Raw genomic sequence first — 14593 nt, 5'->3', positions numbered from 1 at the left:
TTTTAATATGGGAAGTGGGGATTTTCCTTATTTCTTAGTTTAAAATATTTTATATTGTAAATTTATTTTTAATAATACTATTAATTTGTAAAGTTAAAATTAATTTTTAAATTTATGTTATAAGTTTAAATCTTTTGAACCTATCAATCAAACCAAAAATCGACCCAAACCAATACAACCCGAGTTAACCAGTTTTCACTAATGGTTGTTTTGTTTCAGGTAACCCAACCAGGATGATTCGGTTGGCCAAACACCCTATAATCGAACTGAACAAACCAATGAACACACCTATCATGGGAAAATAAATTTTCTATGGACCCCATATAAATATGAAAAGAAAAAAAACATAGATATCTTAATAATAGGAATATTCCCCTCACTCAAAATCCAAAAAGCTAATAGTCCTTTTAAAAAAACCTGTAAAGGATTTGATGGTGAGAGGGGCTTTTATTAATTGAAAAGGTAAATGAGTTCAATTCTATAACTGAAATAATTTGGGTTGGCCTAAAAGAATTAGGTTGGATGATCTGTTTACATATGTAGATTCAACCTTATTTGAGTTCTAGGGGTAAAAGTCAGGTAACTTAATTGAAGAAATTGTTATCGGATTCATTCAAATTTTAACGATTTCTCAACTCAAGTACGCCCAAGTTGCACCTTTATTGGGTTTCATCAAATTTCATATATATATATATATAAGTAAATATCAATCATATATAATATATGGTATTTCAATTCAATTTGTATACACTACATGGAACCTAAAGGTATATATATAATACAAAATAATAAATTATTTAAATTTTTTTAAGGGAAATTCCCGATTAGTATCCTGTACTTTGGGCCTAGTGCCACTTTGGTCTCTGAACTTTAAAATGCGACAATTCAGTACCTGAATTTTCAAAACATGGCAATCTAATACCTGATGTTAACCAACTATTAAGTGGCATTTGAAAAAGACATAAATGCCCTTCGAGTGCCATCTAATTTTCTTTATCAACCTTCCAAACATTAACAAAAAATCAACAGTCTCAGATCATTGCCTTCTCTATTCAAGAAAGTTGGGGTCATCTGAATGCCTACTCAAATATGACCCCAACTTTCTTGAATGGAAAAAGGTAAGGATTTAGAATTGTTAATTTTTTGTCAATGTTTAAATGATTGAGAAAAAAAATTAAATAATACTTGAAGGGTATTTGTATCTTTTTCAAATGCCACTTAATGACTAATTAACAATTAATTAATGACAGATACTAAATTGTCATATTTTAAAAGTTTGAATACTGAATTATCAGTATTCGAATACTCAAATGACAATAGGCCCAAATAGGAAATTTCCCAATTCTTAATTCTTTCTTTATTATCAGACTATAATGTAAACTTGGATTACATCTCAATCTGATTCAAGCCCCCTAGACCTAATCAGATTTCGGATAAGGTTAGATCTAACCGGCCTCCAACCCGATTAGAGCCCTACCCTAGTTTGGACTTTATAAGAGGTACCCCACCTCGAGACTGTGAAACTGCCCCAACATACTCAAAATATCTTCATAGCGAATAGACTCATTGGTAACAAATGTCAACTAAGAGCTTAATAAATAAATAATCCTCCAAATATTAACATATTTTATCATGATTTTATGGAAGAATTAACCTATGGCCCAAAGTGCAGCTTTGGTCTGACTAAAGTTTGAATTTCTTGATACCACACAAAGATAGGATAGGATAGGATATCAGTCTTTTGTGTGGGTCCCTTTGAGGTGATTTGGGTTGATTTGGAGGGTGAGATGAATCAACGAAGTCGTTTTCATGTGGTGCCTTTTGGTAGCTTCCGGGTCAAATCCGGTTGGGACTATAATAATTGAGCTGGGCTGGGCTGGGCTGGACCTAATTTCCTCTTATGAGATTCATATCCATGTTTTACTAGTAAGTGTTTACTATGGCCCACTCCATTTTGGAATTGCCATGTTTGACTAGTAAGTGGCTACTATGGCCCACTCCATTTATAGGTTAAACATTATCCTGAATAATTAAAATGGGCCTTCAAATCATTTATGATTTCTCATTACTTTAAGTCTATCTTTTTTTTATCTGATTCAAAAATAATAATAAAATAAAAAATAGAAATTTTAAACCTTGGCGTGGATAAAGGAGGAGAATTATATCAGGTATGTAGTTGATCTATATCTATCTATATATCTATATAGATAGATAGATAGATAGATAGATAGATATCTTAATATGATTAGAAGTGTAATATATTTTTCAGGAATTTAATAGGTGGAAAAAATTGGGTGGTTGGTGCACTATCTAAGTTACATTGTAAATACACCCAATATACTTTGAAGATCTTCCTTCACACTTAAAGATTCTTTTCTGATATGACAGGCAAGTAGACCCCTTGAAGTTTAGTAATTGCAATCATTTCCCTTGATAAAGTTGCAAGTGGACCTCTTTTGGTAGAATCTTCTAAAAGAAGGCATGGAAATGTCCAAAATACTCATACATTTTGCTATTGAGGCTGGTTTCTATAGAAAAAAAAAACAATACGAACTTTATGAACAACAAAATCAAAGAGAATTTAAAGTTGCAGTTGTACCTTTGAGTGATTGATATGAAGGGTAAATTTGGAAAATAAATCAAATTCAGAAAAGAGATTGGAAGGGTTTGGGGAAGTGATTCATATCAGGGGCGAATCTAGAATTTTTTATTGAGGGGGCCAAAACCTAGAAAACATGGATAGGGGGGGCCAAAAGTTTGGAAACATGAGTAAAGGGGCTAAAATACAAGTGAAACTTAGATAAATTTACAGGGATTTTTGAAGGCATAGGGGGGGGGGGGGGCATGGCTCCCCTATGCCATCCACTGGCTCCACCCCTGATTCAAGAACATTTGGAAAATAAACATTTTTTGTTTAAAGTAACTACATGGGTATTTTAGACATTTTCATACCTGTTTTTAGATGATTCTACCAGAGGGATCTACTTGCAACTATGTCAAAAAGTTCAAGGCCAAACTTCAGGGGAGGTTTCAGCAATTTACCATTTATTTTGTAGGAGAAGTTGCTGGTCCAAATTAGCCACATCATCTCGAGTCATTATTTTTACCCAGTGATCACCCACTTGCTAGCACAGATATTACATCCTACATAGATCCCAATTTGATCAATTAATATTTAGAATCAAATTGAACCTTATCCATCAAAGTCAAATAGGGCTTGAAGATATCTCCATGGGAATTGAACCTGATGAAGGAAGATTTGGCCCGACCTCGCAAATCACGTCACGTGGCAATAAACAAGTAGCTCGGCACTTAAAACAGCGTACCGAGGGTACAAACGCCAAAGGGAAGAGACCAGCGGTCCGAACTCCCTAGAAAGTGCCCGAACTCCCTACTTAGAGCTCGAACTCCCTGCAAGGAGCCCGAACTCCCTGCAAGGTGCCCGAACTCCCTACTTAGAGCTCGAACTCCATACAAGGAACCCGAACTCCCTGCAAGGTGCCCGAACTCCCTACTCAGTGCTCGAACTCTCTACGAGGAGCCCGAACTCTCCCTTTGGCCCCGAGTCGCACAAAGCAGAGACCCGAACTGGCTCATCCTATGACAGTTCGCCCCCCCCCCCCCCTTATCCGAACTCAAGACTTCGCCTCACGCACCGCTCCAGGCACTTCGCTTCCGGAGCATTGAACTGGACGAACCACGCCATACCTGACACCGAAGGAGTCCATATCCAGGGGCGGCGCACCTGACTAACTTGGGATCTGACGCTTGATGGCCGCATTTCAAATGGCCACCTGCCACCGTCACCTGTCACCGTTACCTCCAGTTACAAAGACGGCTCCGACAAAAAGAGCAGTGACGGTTCTGCCCCAACAGAGGCGATGACGCCCGAACTGGCAGAAGCACGGAAATACTAATTCCCGACCTGACAGGAGTCTAGGAGTGAGTGCACGAGGTGGTTATAAAAGGCTCTCCACCCCCAAAGAGGAGGTATGCAAACTTTGCGCTATCTGGTTTTACCTTGCCTTTGAAGGATTCTAACTTAAGCTTCGGAGCCTTTACACCGGGTTCCCCCCCGAACTTCCTCATCTCCTCCGTTTCAGGTTCTCTGCTACCCAGTTCAGAGGCAAGGTCGTTGACAGCTAAGATCGGCCAGATCGCGCATCTTCAATTGGCGCCGTCTGTGGGAACGCTTCAAAAAAGCCTCCCTCCAAACTCTCATACCCCCTTTTCTTCTTCAAAAACCCCAACACTCATGGCCTCTTCCAGCAGCGCCGGACGTGGCACGGAGACAAACACCACCGGGGAACAACTTCAAGTTCCCGTGGTGTGCGTTGGACAGTTCACCATCCCCCTTTCGGTGGATGGAATCCCTAGTTTGAATGCGCCACAAGCAGTGGCGCCCATCAACCTTCCTACCACAAGCATCCCCTTTCCTCCCCCTATTGAGACAACCTTTACTGAACCGACTGCCGTCCCCCTGGCAGCCAGCCAAAACCGGCTGGACGAGTTGATGTAGTGCATGTGGGCAATGCAAGCCCAAATGCAATAGTTCCAGCAACACCAGCTTCACCAGCACCAAGTGCTGCACAACATCTCCCAGTATCACTATCAACAGCAGTTCCCCCAACTACCACTGAACCAACCACTACTTCCACCTCGCCACCCTGCTCCGAGGCCGGCCAAGGCCTCCCCGCAGGATGGACGCCCCCACCAAGGAAAGGCCTCCAGGCCCCAGAACCCCCCTAATAGTCAGGCCTCGTCCCCAGGCTGAAGAGAGAAAAAAATCATCCCCGCCTCGAAGCTCGCAGGCGGATCGGGAACCTCGCCCGCGAGATCGGCACCTCGGTGCTCCAAGCCCGAGTTCCCACTCACGGAAAACCGATTCGGCGCACTGGTAGCAGCAGACTACCAGCATTCTGGGCCCATCGAGCTCGGCAACACGGAGGCCAGCAGCGCTAGTACAAGGGCCACTCAACAGCGAAGGCGCCGGCGAAGTCGCCGAACCGCCACCCGTGTCCTGTCAGAGCTCAGAGGCAAAGAAGAGACGATCTCGGACGAGGTAGGAGTTGCCCCGATTCTCTCAGTTCCTTCCCTCCTCGCATCAGAACTCCTGGCGGTCCCCTTGCCCAAAGATTTCAAGCTCCCACCTTTGGACAAGTATGACGGGTCCTTCGACCCCAACGACCACGTTGACGCTTTCCAATCCCAAATGCACCTCGCCAGGGCCAGCGAATCGTGCATGTGTGTGGCCTTCACCACCACCCTCAGGGGGGTAGCCCGCACTTGGTACAGGAACCTGGCCCCTGGGTGGATAAAGTGCTGGGCTCAGTTCGTGCAGGTCTTCACCGCACACTTTGTCACCAGCAAACGGTGCCCCATAACAGAGGAAAGCATCTTCGGAGTAGTCCAAAGGGAAGGAGAATCCATACGGGGCTACATCAAGCGATTCAATGAAGCATGCTTGCAGATACTGCGGTTGGACCCCGCGGTGCAGCTTGCGGCGACAAAAAGAGGGGTAACGCACAAAGAATTCAAATGGCACATGGTAACTAACCAGCCCGCAACCGTGGCCGAATTCCTCAAGCTCGCGGACAAGTTCATGGGGACAGAGGAAGAAATCAACCAACGAACTGAGGGCGGGAACGAGAAAAGAAAGAGGGAAGGCGAGCCCTCCAACCCAGTCGACAGGAAAACCCGGCCCGAGAGCCGAAGCCGAACCAGTCATTCTGAGCTCCCCTAGCAGCTCGGACGGATTACACGCCATTGAACACAAGGCGGACCGAGATCTTAATGACGATCAAGGACGCCCCATACGTGAAGTGGCCACCTCGCCTAAAGGGAAATCCGACGAAAGAAATAAGAATCTGTATTGTAGTTTCCATAGAGACCATGGTCATAGCACCGAGCAGTGTAATAATCTCCGGGACGAGATAGAAGGGCTCATCCGTCGCGGATACTTGAGAAACTTTGTACAGCACAACAATAATAACAATAAGGCAGGTCAGCCAGGGGAACACGAAAAGGATGCCCCCGAATCTAGCAGTAGACTTGCCAAACCGTTGCAGCGATAGCCTCCGGAAGAGAGGCCAGTTCGGGGAACCATCCATGTAATTGTGGGGGGTTTGGTGGTAGCAGGGTGTACCTCGGCAGCAGCCCGGACTTCAGTTCGCGAAGCGGCCCTCGAGGAACGGAACCCCCCAAAGATACCAAAGACCGAAGAACCAATCTTCTTCACGGAGGACGACGTGCGAGGGTTCCACTACCCCCACGATGACGCGCTTGCCATTAAACTAAGGATCAGCGACTTCGAGGTCAGACGCGTACTCGTAGATTCGGGCAGCTCGGCGGACATCCTCTTTAAATCAGCATTTGACCAGCTACAGTTACAGAGGAGCGAACTGAAGCCCGCGAACACTCCCCTGGTGGGTTTCAGCGGAGAGGAAGTCAGGCCCCTCAGAAAAATAACAGTACCTGTGGAAGTCGGCACATGGCCTTGTACGGTCAGAATCAACCATGATTTCCTAGTGGTCGCGACCCCCTCCCCATACAATGCCATAATAGGGCGGCCGATCACGCATATCCTATGGGCGGTGGTCTCCACCTACTATTCAGCCATGAAGTTCCCTACGGACTTCGGTGTGGGGGTAGTGTGGGGCGGCCAGCTCGAGTCCCGCAAGTGTTATGTTGCCGCCCTGAAGGGAAAAACCAAGGCAGCCGATGACCTCGAACTAGAGCGGTCTGCGGAGCAAGGCGAGGAACGAGCTTCGCCCACAGAGGAAATAGTCGCAATCCCGACTTCGGCTACGGACCCAGCTCGCACACTCCAGATCGGTGCTTTCGTCGAGGAGCCCCTACGAACCGAACTGGTGAGTTTTTTACTTCAAAATTTAGATATTTTTGCATGGTCCACGGCCGATATGCCTGGTATTAACCCTGGCCTTATAACTCACAAACTTAGCACTAACCCTGTAGTCAGACCCGTTAGACAGAAGAAACACAACTTAGCCCCAGAACGCTGGAGGGCGGTCGACGAGGAGGTCGAGAAGCTCCTCGCAGCAGACTTCATAAGGGAAGTCCATTACCCGAGCTGGGTGGCCAACCCTGTGCTGGTAAAAAAGGCGAACGGCAAGTGGCGCATGTGCGTCGACTACACCGACCTGAACCGAGCTTGCCCGAAATATTGCTTCCCCCTCCCCAGAATTGACCGCCTAGTGGACGCGACCTCGGGACATGAGTTGCTAAGCTTCCTGAACGCCTACTCAGGCTACAACCAAATTTGGATGGACCAGTCCGATGAGGAAAAAACCAGCTTCATAACTAAGTTCGGCCTGTACTGTTACAAGGTCATGCCCTTCGGATTAAAAAATTCCGGGGCGACCTTCCAAAGACTTGTAAATAGGTTGTTTCGGCCCCTGATTGGCACGAAGATAGAGTGTTATGTAGACGACATGGTCGTCAAGACACAGTTTTCACAAGAATTAATACAAGACTTAGATTCGGTATTCCAAATCCTACGTCAGTTTAGCATGAAATTGAACCCCAACAAATGTGTCTTTGGCGTCACCTCGGGCAAATTCCTAGGCTACATTGTCAATCGGCGCGGTATTGAGGCCAACCCGGACAAGATAAAAGCCATCGTAGATATGAGACCACCTTGGAAAGTAAAAGAAGTTCAGAGGCTAAATGGCCGCATAGCCGCTCTAAGCCGCTTCATGTCCAAATCAGCAGACCGCTGCCTACCTTTCTTCAAAGCAATCAAAGGCAAAGGGTTCGAGTGGACACAAGACTGCCAGCTCGCGTTTGACGAGCTAAAAGGTTACCTCGCCAGTGTGCTAACCTTAGCCCGGCCCGAGGAGGGCGAGGTCTTAGAACTGTACCTCTCGGCAAGCGACGAGGTGGTCAGTTCGGTACTAATAAAAGAAACAAACCGGGTCCAGCGACCTATATACTATGTTAGTAAAATTTTGCAAAGCAGAGATAAGGTACCCGCAGATAGAAAAGCTAGCGTACGCACTGCTGATAGCAGCTCGTAAACTCCGCCCGTACTTCCAAGCTCACACCGTCATCGTCCTGACCGACAAACCTCTGAGACAAGTTTTACTCAAACCCGAGGTTTCCGGTCGACTGACGAAATGGGGCATCGAACTCAGCGAGTACGACCTCCAGTACAAGCCAAGAACTGCTATTAAGGCCCAAGCTTTTTTAGACTTTATCGCCGAATGCACGTTTAGCCTCGAAGCCCCTGAGCCGGTCGAGCCCGAGATATCCAGCTCGGGCGAGCTCGGAGCTCCCAAGCCAATAGAGTCTGAACCCCGTGAAGTAGCAGCCAGTATAGCATCTCTCCTAGTTAGACCAAACGCGAACTGGGATGAGGAGCCCTGGATCCTTCACGTAGATGGCTCCTTGAACCAGCAGGGCAGCGGGACTGGAATAGTGCTACGCGGCCCAAGCGGAACAAAGTTGGAATACGCACTATGCTTTGAGTTCGCGGCATCCAACAACGAGGCGGAGTACGAGGCACTGATAGCCGGGCTGAACCTAGCGCACAAGGTCGGAGCGAAGCACGTAGTTATCTGCAATGATTCTCAGCTCGTGGTCAACCAAGTTACAGGAGAGTATGAAGCACGCGACCTCACTATGATTGCATACTTGGCAAAAGTAAAGGAGGCCCTACTCAACTTCTAGTCACACTTCATCAAGTAAATCCCGAGGTCAGAGAACATTGAGGCCGATGCCCTGTCCCGGCTAGCCAGCACGAGCCACAGCGCCATGAGAACCGTGTACATAGAGGACTTACCTCGGCCCAACATTCTCGGTGGGGCAGAAGAGGTCGCTCCCATCTCTGAAGCAGAGCCGAGCTGGATCGACCCACTCGCGAGCTTCCTGCTAGACGGAACCTTCCCTGCGGACCACAATGCAGCCAAGAGGGTGCAGCGCCAGGCAGCCAAATACGTCATAATAGACGAACGGTTGTACCGACGATTCTACATGCTCCCCTACCTGCGATGCTTGCGCCCTGCCGAAGCCGAGCTCGTACTCCGCGACAGTCATGAAGGCTTGTGTGGCGGACACTTGGGGGGCAGAGCCCTCGCTCAAAAAGCACTTCGACAAGGATACTACTGGCCAACAATGAAGACAGAGGCCGTCGAGCTCGTCTGAAAATGCGACAAGTGTCAGAAGCATGCCAATATCCACCATCAGCCTGCTGCCGACCTCAAGTACCTCACCGGTCCATGGTGCTTCACCAATGGGGCATCGACCTTCTGGGGCCATTCCCACCAGCGACAGGCGGGAGAAAATTCCTAGTGGTGGCAGTAGATTACTTCACAAAGTGGATAGAAGCTGAACCTCTGGCAACAGTTACAGCCCGAAACATACATAACTTCTTTTGGAAGAACATAGTATGTCGCTTCGGGCTACCTCGGGTACTGATCTCCGACAACGGCAAACATTTGGAGGATATCAAGTTCCAAGAATGGTGCCAAAGTATGGGAATTAGTCAGAACTTCACGTCGGTCGCACACCCACAGGCAAATGGCCAAACAGAAGTAATGAACAGAGCCATCCCCTACGGACTGAAAGCACCACTAGACCGAGCTAAAGGGTTGTGGGCGGACGAGCTACCAAGTGTTCTATGGGCTCACCGAACCACGGAAAAAACCGCCACAGGAGAGACCCCCTTTAACCTCACCTACAGCACCGAGGCGGTAATCCTGGTGGAAATCGAAGTACCTACGCTGCGACTAGAAGCATACGACGAGTAGACAAACAAAGATGAGTTACGCACCAACCTCGACCTACTGGACGAGGTGAGAGACCTCGCGCACATCCGAACTACGGCCTACTACCAAAAGGTAGCTCGGAACTAAAACGCGCGAGTAAAGAAGAGGAACTTCCGCATCGGCGACTTGGTTCTCCATAAGGTCATGGTACCCGAACCCGGCGTAGGAAAACTCGGACCAAATTGGGAAGGACCCTACCGAGTAAAGAAAGCACTTGGGGGGGCATACGAGCTCGAAACCCTAGAGGGAAAACAAGTACCCTGAGCATGGAACATTGTCAACCTAAGGCGATACTACCTATAGACCGCCAAGCAAAGTGGATAAAATCACCACCAAAGCCTACGGGCTAGGATGCCAAGCTAACAAAGGAATCTCGGCACAAGCAAGCAAAGAAAACAGGCCGCGCGAGTGCGGTAACCCGGGCAGAAAACAGACCGAACATACAATCAGTTCGGAAAATACGTTTAGTTCGGCAAATATGCTCAGTTCGGGAGAAAGAATAACCAACACTTAAACAAGTCATTCCATTCCAAAAGTAGGGTAGTACAAAAAAAAAATTACAAGCTAGGAGCTATTTCTTCATCATCAGAAGGCACTTCGACAAAACCCGAAGGCCCCACCTCGCCCTCGGAGTCTAGCTCGGCGTCAGCAGCATTAGCCATCTCCTGAGTTATGCGCGAAGTGGATATGGCGCTAACATTGAGTTCGGGGTACGTATTCTGGATCATCCACCGGCTTAGTTTAAAACCCCTCCTATATGAATCCACCATCAGATCATCAAAACCCGGCGAAGCGATGTACTCATCAACGGCCTTCTTCTTGGCATCTTCGATACCTTGAGAAAAGATCTGCGTCCTCTCCCTGATGTCCTCCAGAAGATACTCGACCTGATGCTGCAGATCTAGCCTCAAGTTCGCCATGTGCTTCACCACCACTCCCATGGCCTCGGCATCTCTCTGAGACCACGCCTGCCTGATCTGGGAAAAACGAGCAGTCTCTTCAGCAGCACGACGAGCCTCCTCGGCAGTACGACGAGCCTCTTCGGCAGCTCGCGCCTGCCTCGAGCTCCTCTCCACCTGAGCCGCCAAGGCGTGAATAGAAGAATTCACCTACCAAAAGAGACCGAATGATCAAAAGAACCAACAAAACAAAAGCCAAAGAGCTCTAAAAAAGGAGAACACTTACCACCATGGCATGGGTAACGGCACGGCAGGCCACTTGATGCAGAGGGAGATCAGTCCACGCCGCGACCTCCTCGGGGAAGATAGCCTCTTTATTCTTTTGAAGAGCACGGGTCGGCGTCAACACACTCCTGAAATCCCCCGGGGCCCCCGAGCCCGAGGGCCCAGCTCGCGTATGAGCAGACCCGGAGTAAGCAGGAGCACCAGAGTATGTAGGAGCCCTTGTGTATGTAGTCTCAGCATAAGGGCCCCCTACCGGCTCCTGCATCGGAGGGACCATCTCGGGCTCCCTGGGCGGATCTTCTGGCTGGTAGCCCGGCACCTCGGGCTCCGTATCCTGAGGCATCTCGGCACGAGTTCGCTTGGCAACCCGCTTTCTCCTCTTCATACCTTGAAACAAGTGCCCACCCCGGGTCCCTCGCGAATCCATAACACCTGCGAAAAGAAGTTCGCCATCAGTAAAAAGCAAGAAAGATAGCAAGATAAGAATCTCTAAGTGAAGAACCTACCCGAGTTCAAGCCGGCCGCAATGAGCTTGGCCTCCGTCAGATACTGTTGACACTTCAGCCCAAGCCGCGCCCATTGCCGGAGGCCCTTCGCCGTCTCCTTGTCAAGCATAACCCTGGAGTCAGGAGCGGCTATTCCCCACCCGGTCTGAAAAGGCCACCCCAGCACACTTCGCACCCCGAAATAGTCTCGCTTCCATGCTGGGACCTTGTTGGGGAGCTCGTGTAAAAGCTTAAAGCCTGGGCGAGAAGACAGGTAGTAAGCCCGCCTGCGCTCGGGGAGAGGACCCGCTTGCTTCTTAAGAATCAAGATTGAAGAAAAAATCTCCAAGTCCAACGGAAAGCTCTCGTCGCAGAAAAAGGAGATTGTCCCCACCAAGTTTCGAATGGAATTCGGGTGAAGCTGGCCGACCGTCATGCCGAAGTGGTTCAAGACTTCGACAAAGCGGGGGTGGAAAGGCAATCGCAGCCCCGCGGCGAGCTGCTCCCGGATTATCACGATCTCATCAGGACCGTGTTCCCAAGGAAAGCCACCCGAAGGTATGAAATAAGCATACTCCCCGAACAAGTTATAGTAAGTAATGAGGGATTGGAGCCCCTCGGGCGTCATGGTCGAAGGGCCGAACTTGTCTAACATCCGACCCCGGCGAGAGGTGGATGCCAAACTACCCGAAGCGCCACGGCCTACGAGCTCGAACTCTTCCTCGAGCTCTACCTCCGACTCGCTAGGGCTATCGGGGGATGCAACTTGGTTCGTAGAACCTGCATCAGACCCGTTGAAAGGACTATCTGAGCCATCCGAGCTAGACATCGGGAGTGATGAGATCCAGGAAAGTACTCACCCGGACAAAAGCTGTAGACCACAAGAGCTCGGACGAACGAAATACCTTGAGCGCGAACTGAAAAAAAACCTGGACACGAACTAGATGCGAGCTGAAACTCAGACGCGAGCTCGAGAGAAATACAGAAGTGACAACAACTGGGGTCCCCCCCCCCCCCCCCCGCTATTTATGCTCACAGTGACCGAAAGGCAACGGCTTAGATCAAAGCCAATCCGATGGCCTACGGCCGCACTGACCACACGTCCCCCGAGATTGAGACGTGATTGGCGCACGTCTTTCTGAAACTGACAGCGCTGGCGCACATCTTTTCGAAACTGACGGAACGCCAGTGCACGTCTCCTCAGAAAAAGTGGCAGCGACACGTCTTTTTCAAATTTGAAAAAACGCCCGCTATCGTGCCCCCAAGTGGCGCGCTTTTTTTTTTTTTTGAAATTTCGAAACAACGCGCGCGCTGCCACATCTATCAGCATTTAGACAGGCCGACGCGCTTCCCGCGTAAATGGACTCTCGAAGAAGCCCAAGAAACCCTGACAACGCACCTCGCGCTAGCAGAACCAAGATTCAAAGTGCAGGACAAATCTACCTGACACCTTGCGAACTCCCCGCGCCAGGGTAAGACCCTTATCACGAGGAGTGGGGGGCAATTGATGAAGGAAGATTTGGCCCGACATCGCAAATCACGTCACGTGGCAAAAAACAAGTAGCTCGGCACTTAAAACAGCGTACCGAGGGTACAAACGCCAAAGGGAAGAGACCAGCGGTCCGAACTCCCTAGAAAGTGCCCAAACTCCCTGCAAGGAGCCCGAACTCCCTGCAAGGTGCCCGAACTCCCTACTTAGAGCTCGAACTCCCTACAAGGAACCCGAACTCCCTGCAAGGTGCCCGAACTCCCTACTCAGTGCTCGAACTCCCTACGAGGAGCCCGAACCCTCCCTTTGGCCCCGAGTCGCACAAAGCAGAGACCCGAACTGGCTCGTCCTATGACAGTTCGGGCCCCCCCCCTTATCCGAACTCAAGACTTCACCTCACGCACCGCTCCAGGAACTTTGCTTCCGGAACATTGAACTGGACGAACCACGCCGTACCTGACACCAAAGGAGTCCGTATCCAGGGGCGGCACACCTGACTGACTTGGGATCTGACGCTTGACGGCCGCATTTCAAACGGCCACCTGCCACCGTCACCTGCCACCGCTACCTCCAGTTACAGAGACGGCTCCGACAAAAAGAGCAGTGACGGTTCTGCCCCAGCAGAGGCGATGATGCCCGAACTGGCAGAAGCACGGAAATACTCATTCCCGACCTGACAGGAGTCTAGGAGTGAGTGCACGAGGTGGTTATAAAAGGCTCTCCACCCCCAAAGAGGAGGTATGCAAACTTTGCACTATCTGGTTTTACCTTGCCTTTGAAGGATTCTAACTTAAGCTTCGGAGCCTTTACACCGGGTTCCTCCCGAAGCTTCCTCATCTCCTCCGTTTCAAGTTCTCTGCTACCCAGTTCAGAGGCAAGGTCGTTGACAGTAAGATCGACCAGATCGCGCATCATCAAAACCTAAAAGGGAAATTGCTCAATATTAGATTCCAGTCTTGGGAGGAATGGACAAGATATGAACCTAGCCTTGGACATTTTCTGCACAAAGATGACTGCTCTCAAACACAAAGATGACTTCTCTCATCTTATGTCCCTTTCGCTAGCTTCCGGTTCAAATCCGCTTGTAACTAAATTCCACTGTCAATCTGGAATATGAAACCAAGGGCACCAAAATAATTGAGCTCGACTAGAGTCTAGACCTAATTTTTCCTTCTGATCCAAATCCATGTTTGACCAGTAAGTGGCTACTATGGCCCACTCCATTTGGATCCATAATTTCAGGATAATGTTATTCCTAATGGGTTCTTCTTCTTTTCAAGTTGGATTGGAAATTTGTCAAATTAAAATTCTTCAACTCGGACAGTAAGACTTGTGGCCCCACCAGCTTGCAATCTCTTCATCAAAATGGAGGTGCGTGATCAAACCCACATAACTACAGGCTCTGTGATAAGGTCACCATGTAACCAACAATTCATCTGAGAATTCATTTGATAACAGCTGAACTGGCAGTTCTGAATGAACTTGTTGCTTTGTTTTTGAATGAATAAATCATTAAAACTCAGTTTGGAAGGAGTACAGGCACAAGGCAAAACCTTATATTTTCTATTATTTTGTTTGTATGTATTTGGATTGTACTACTGTTTTCAAATTAAGCCTAAATAAGTTATCAGCTGCTGAATGAATGGCTTG

The sequence above is a fragment of the Nelumbo nucifera genome, chromosome 2 (assembly GCF_055504915.1).
Source record: "Nelumbo nucifera cultivar China Antique chromosome 2, China Antique-T2T, whole genome shotgun sequence".
Taxonomy (NCBI): Eukaryota; Viridiplantae; Streptophyta; class Magnoliopsida; order Proteales; family Nelumbonaceae; genus Nelumbo; species Nelumbo nucifera.
This window is presented reverse-complemented; position numbering follows the sequence as displayed.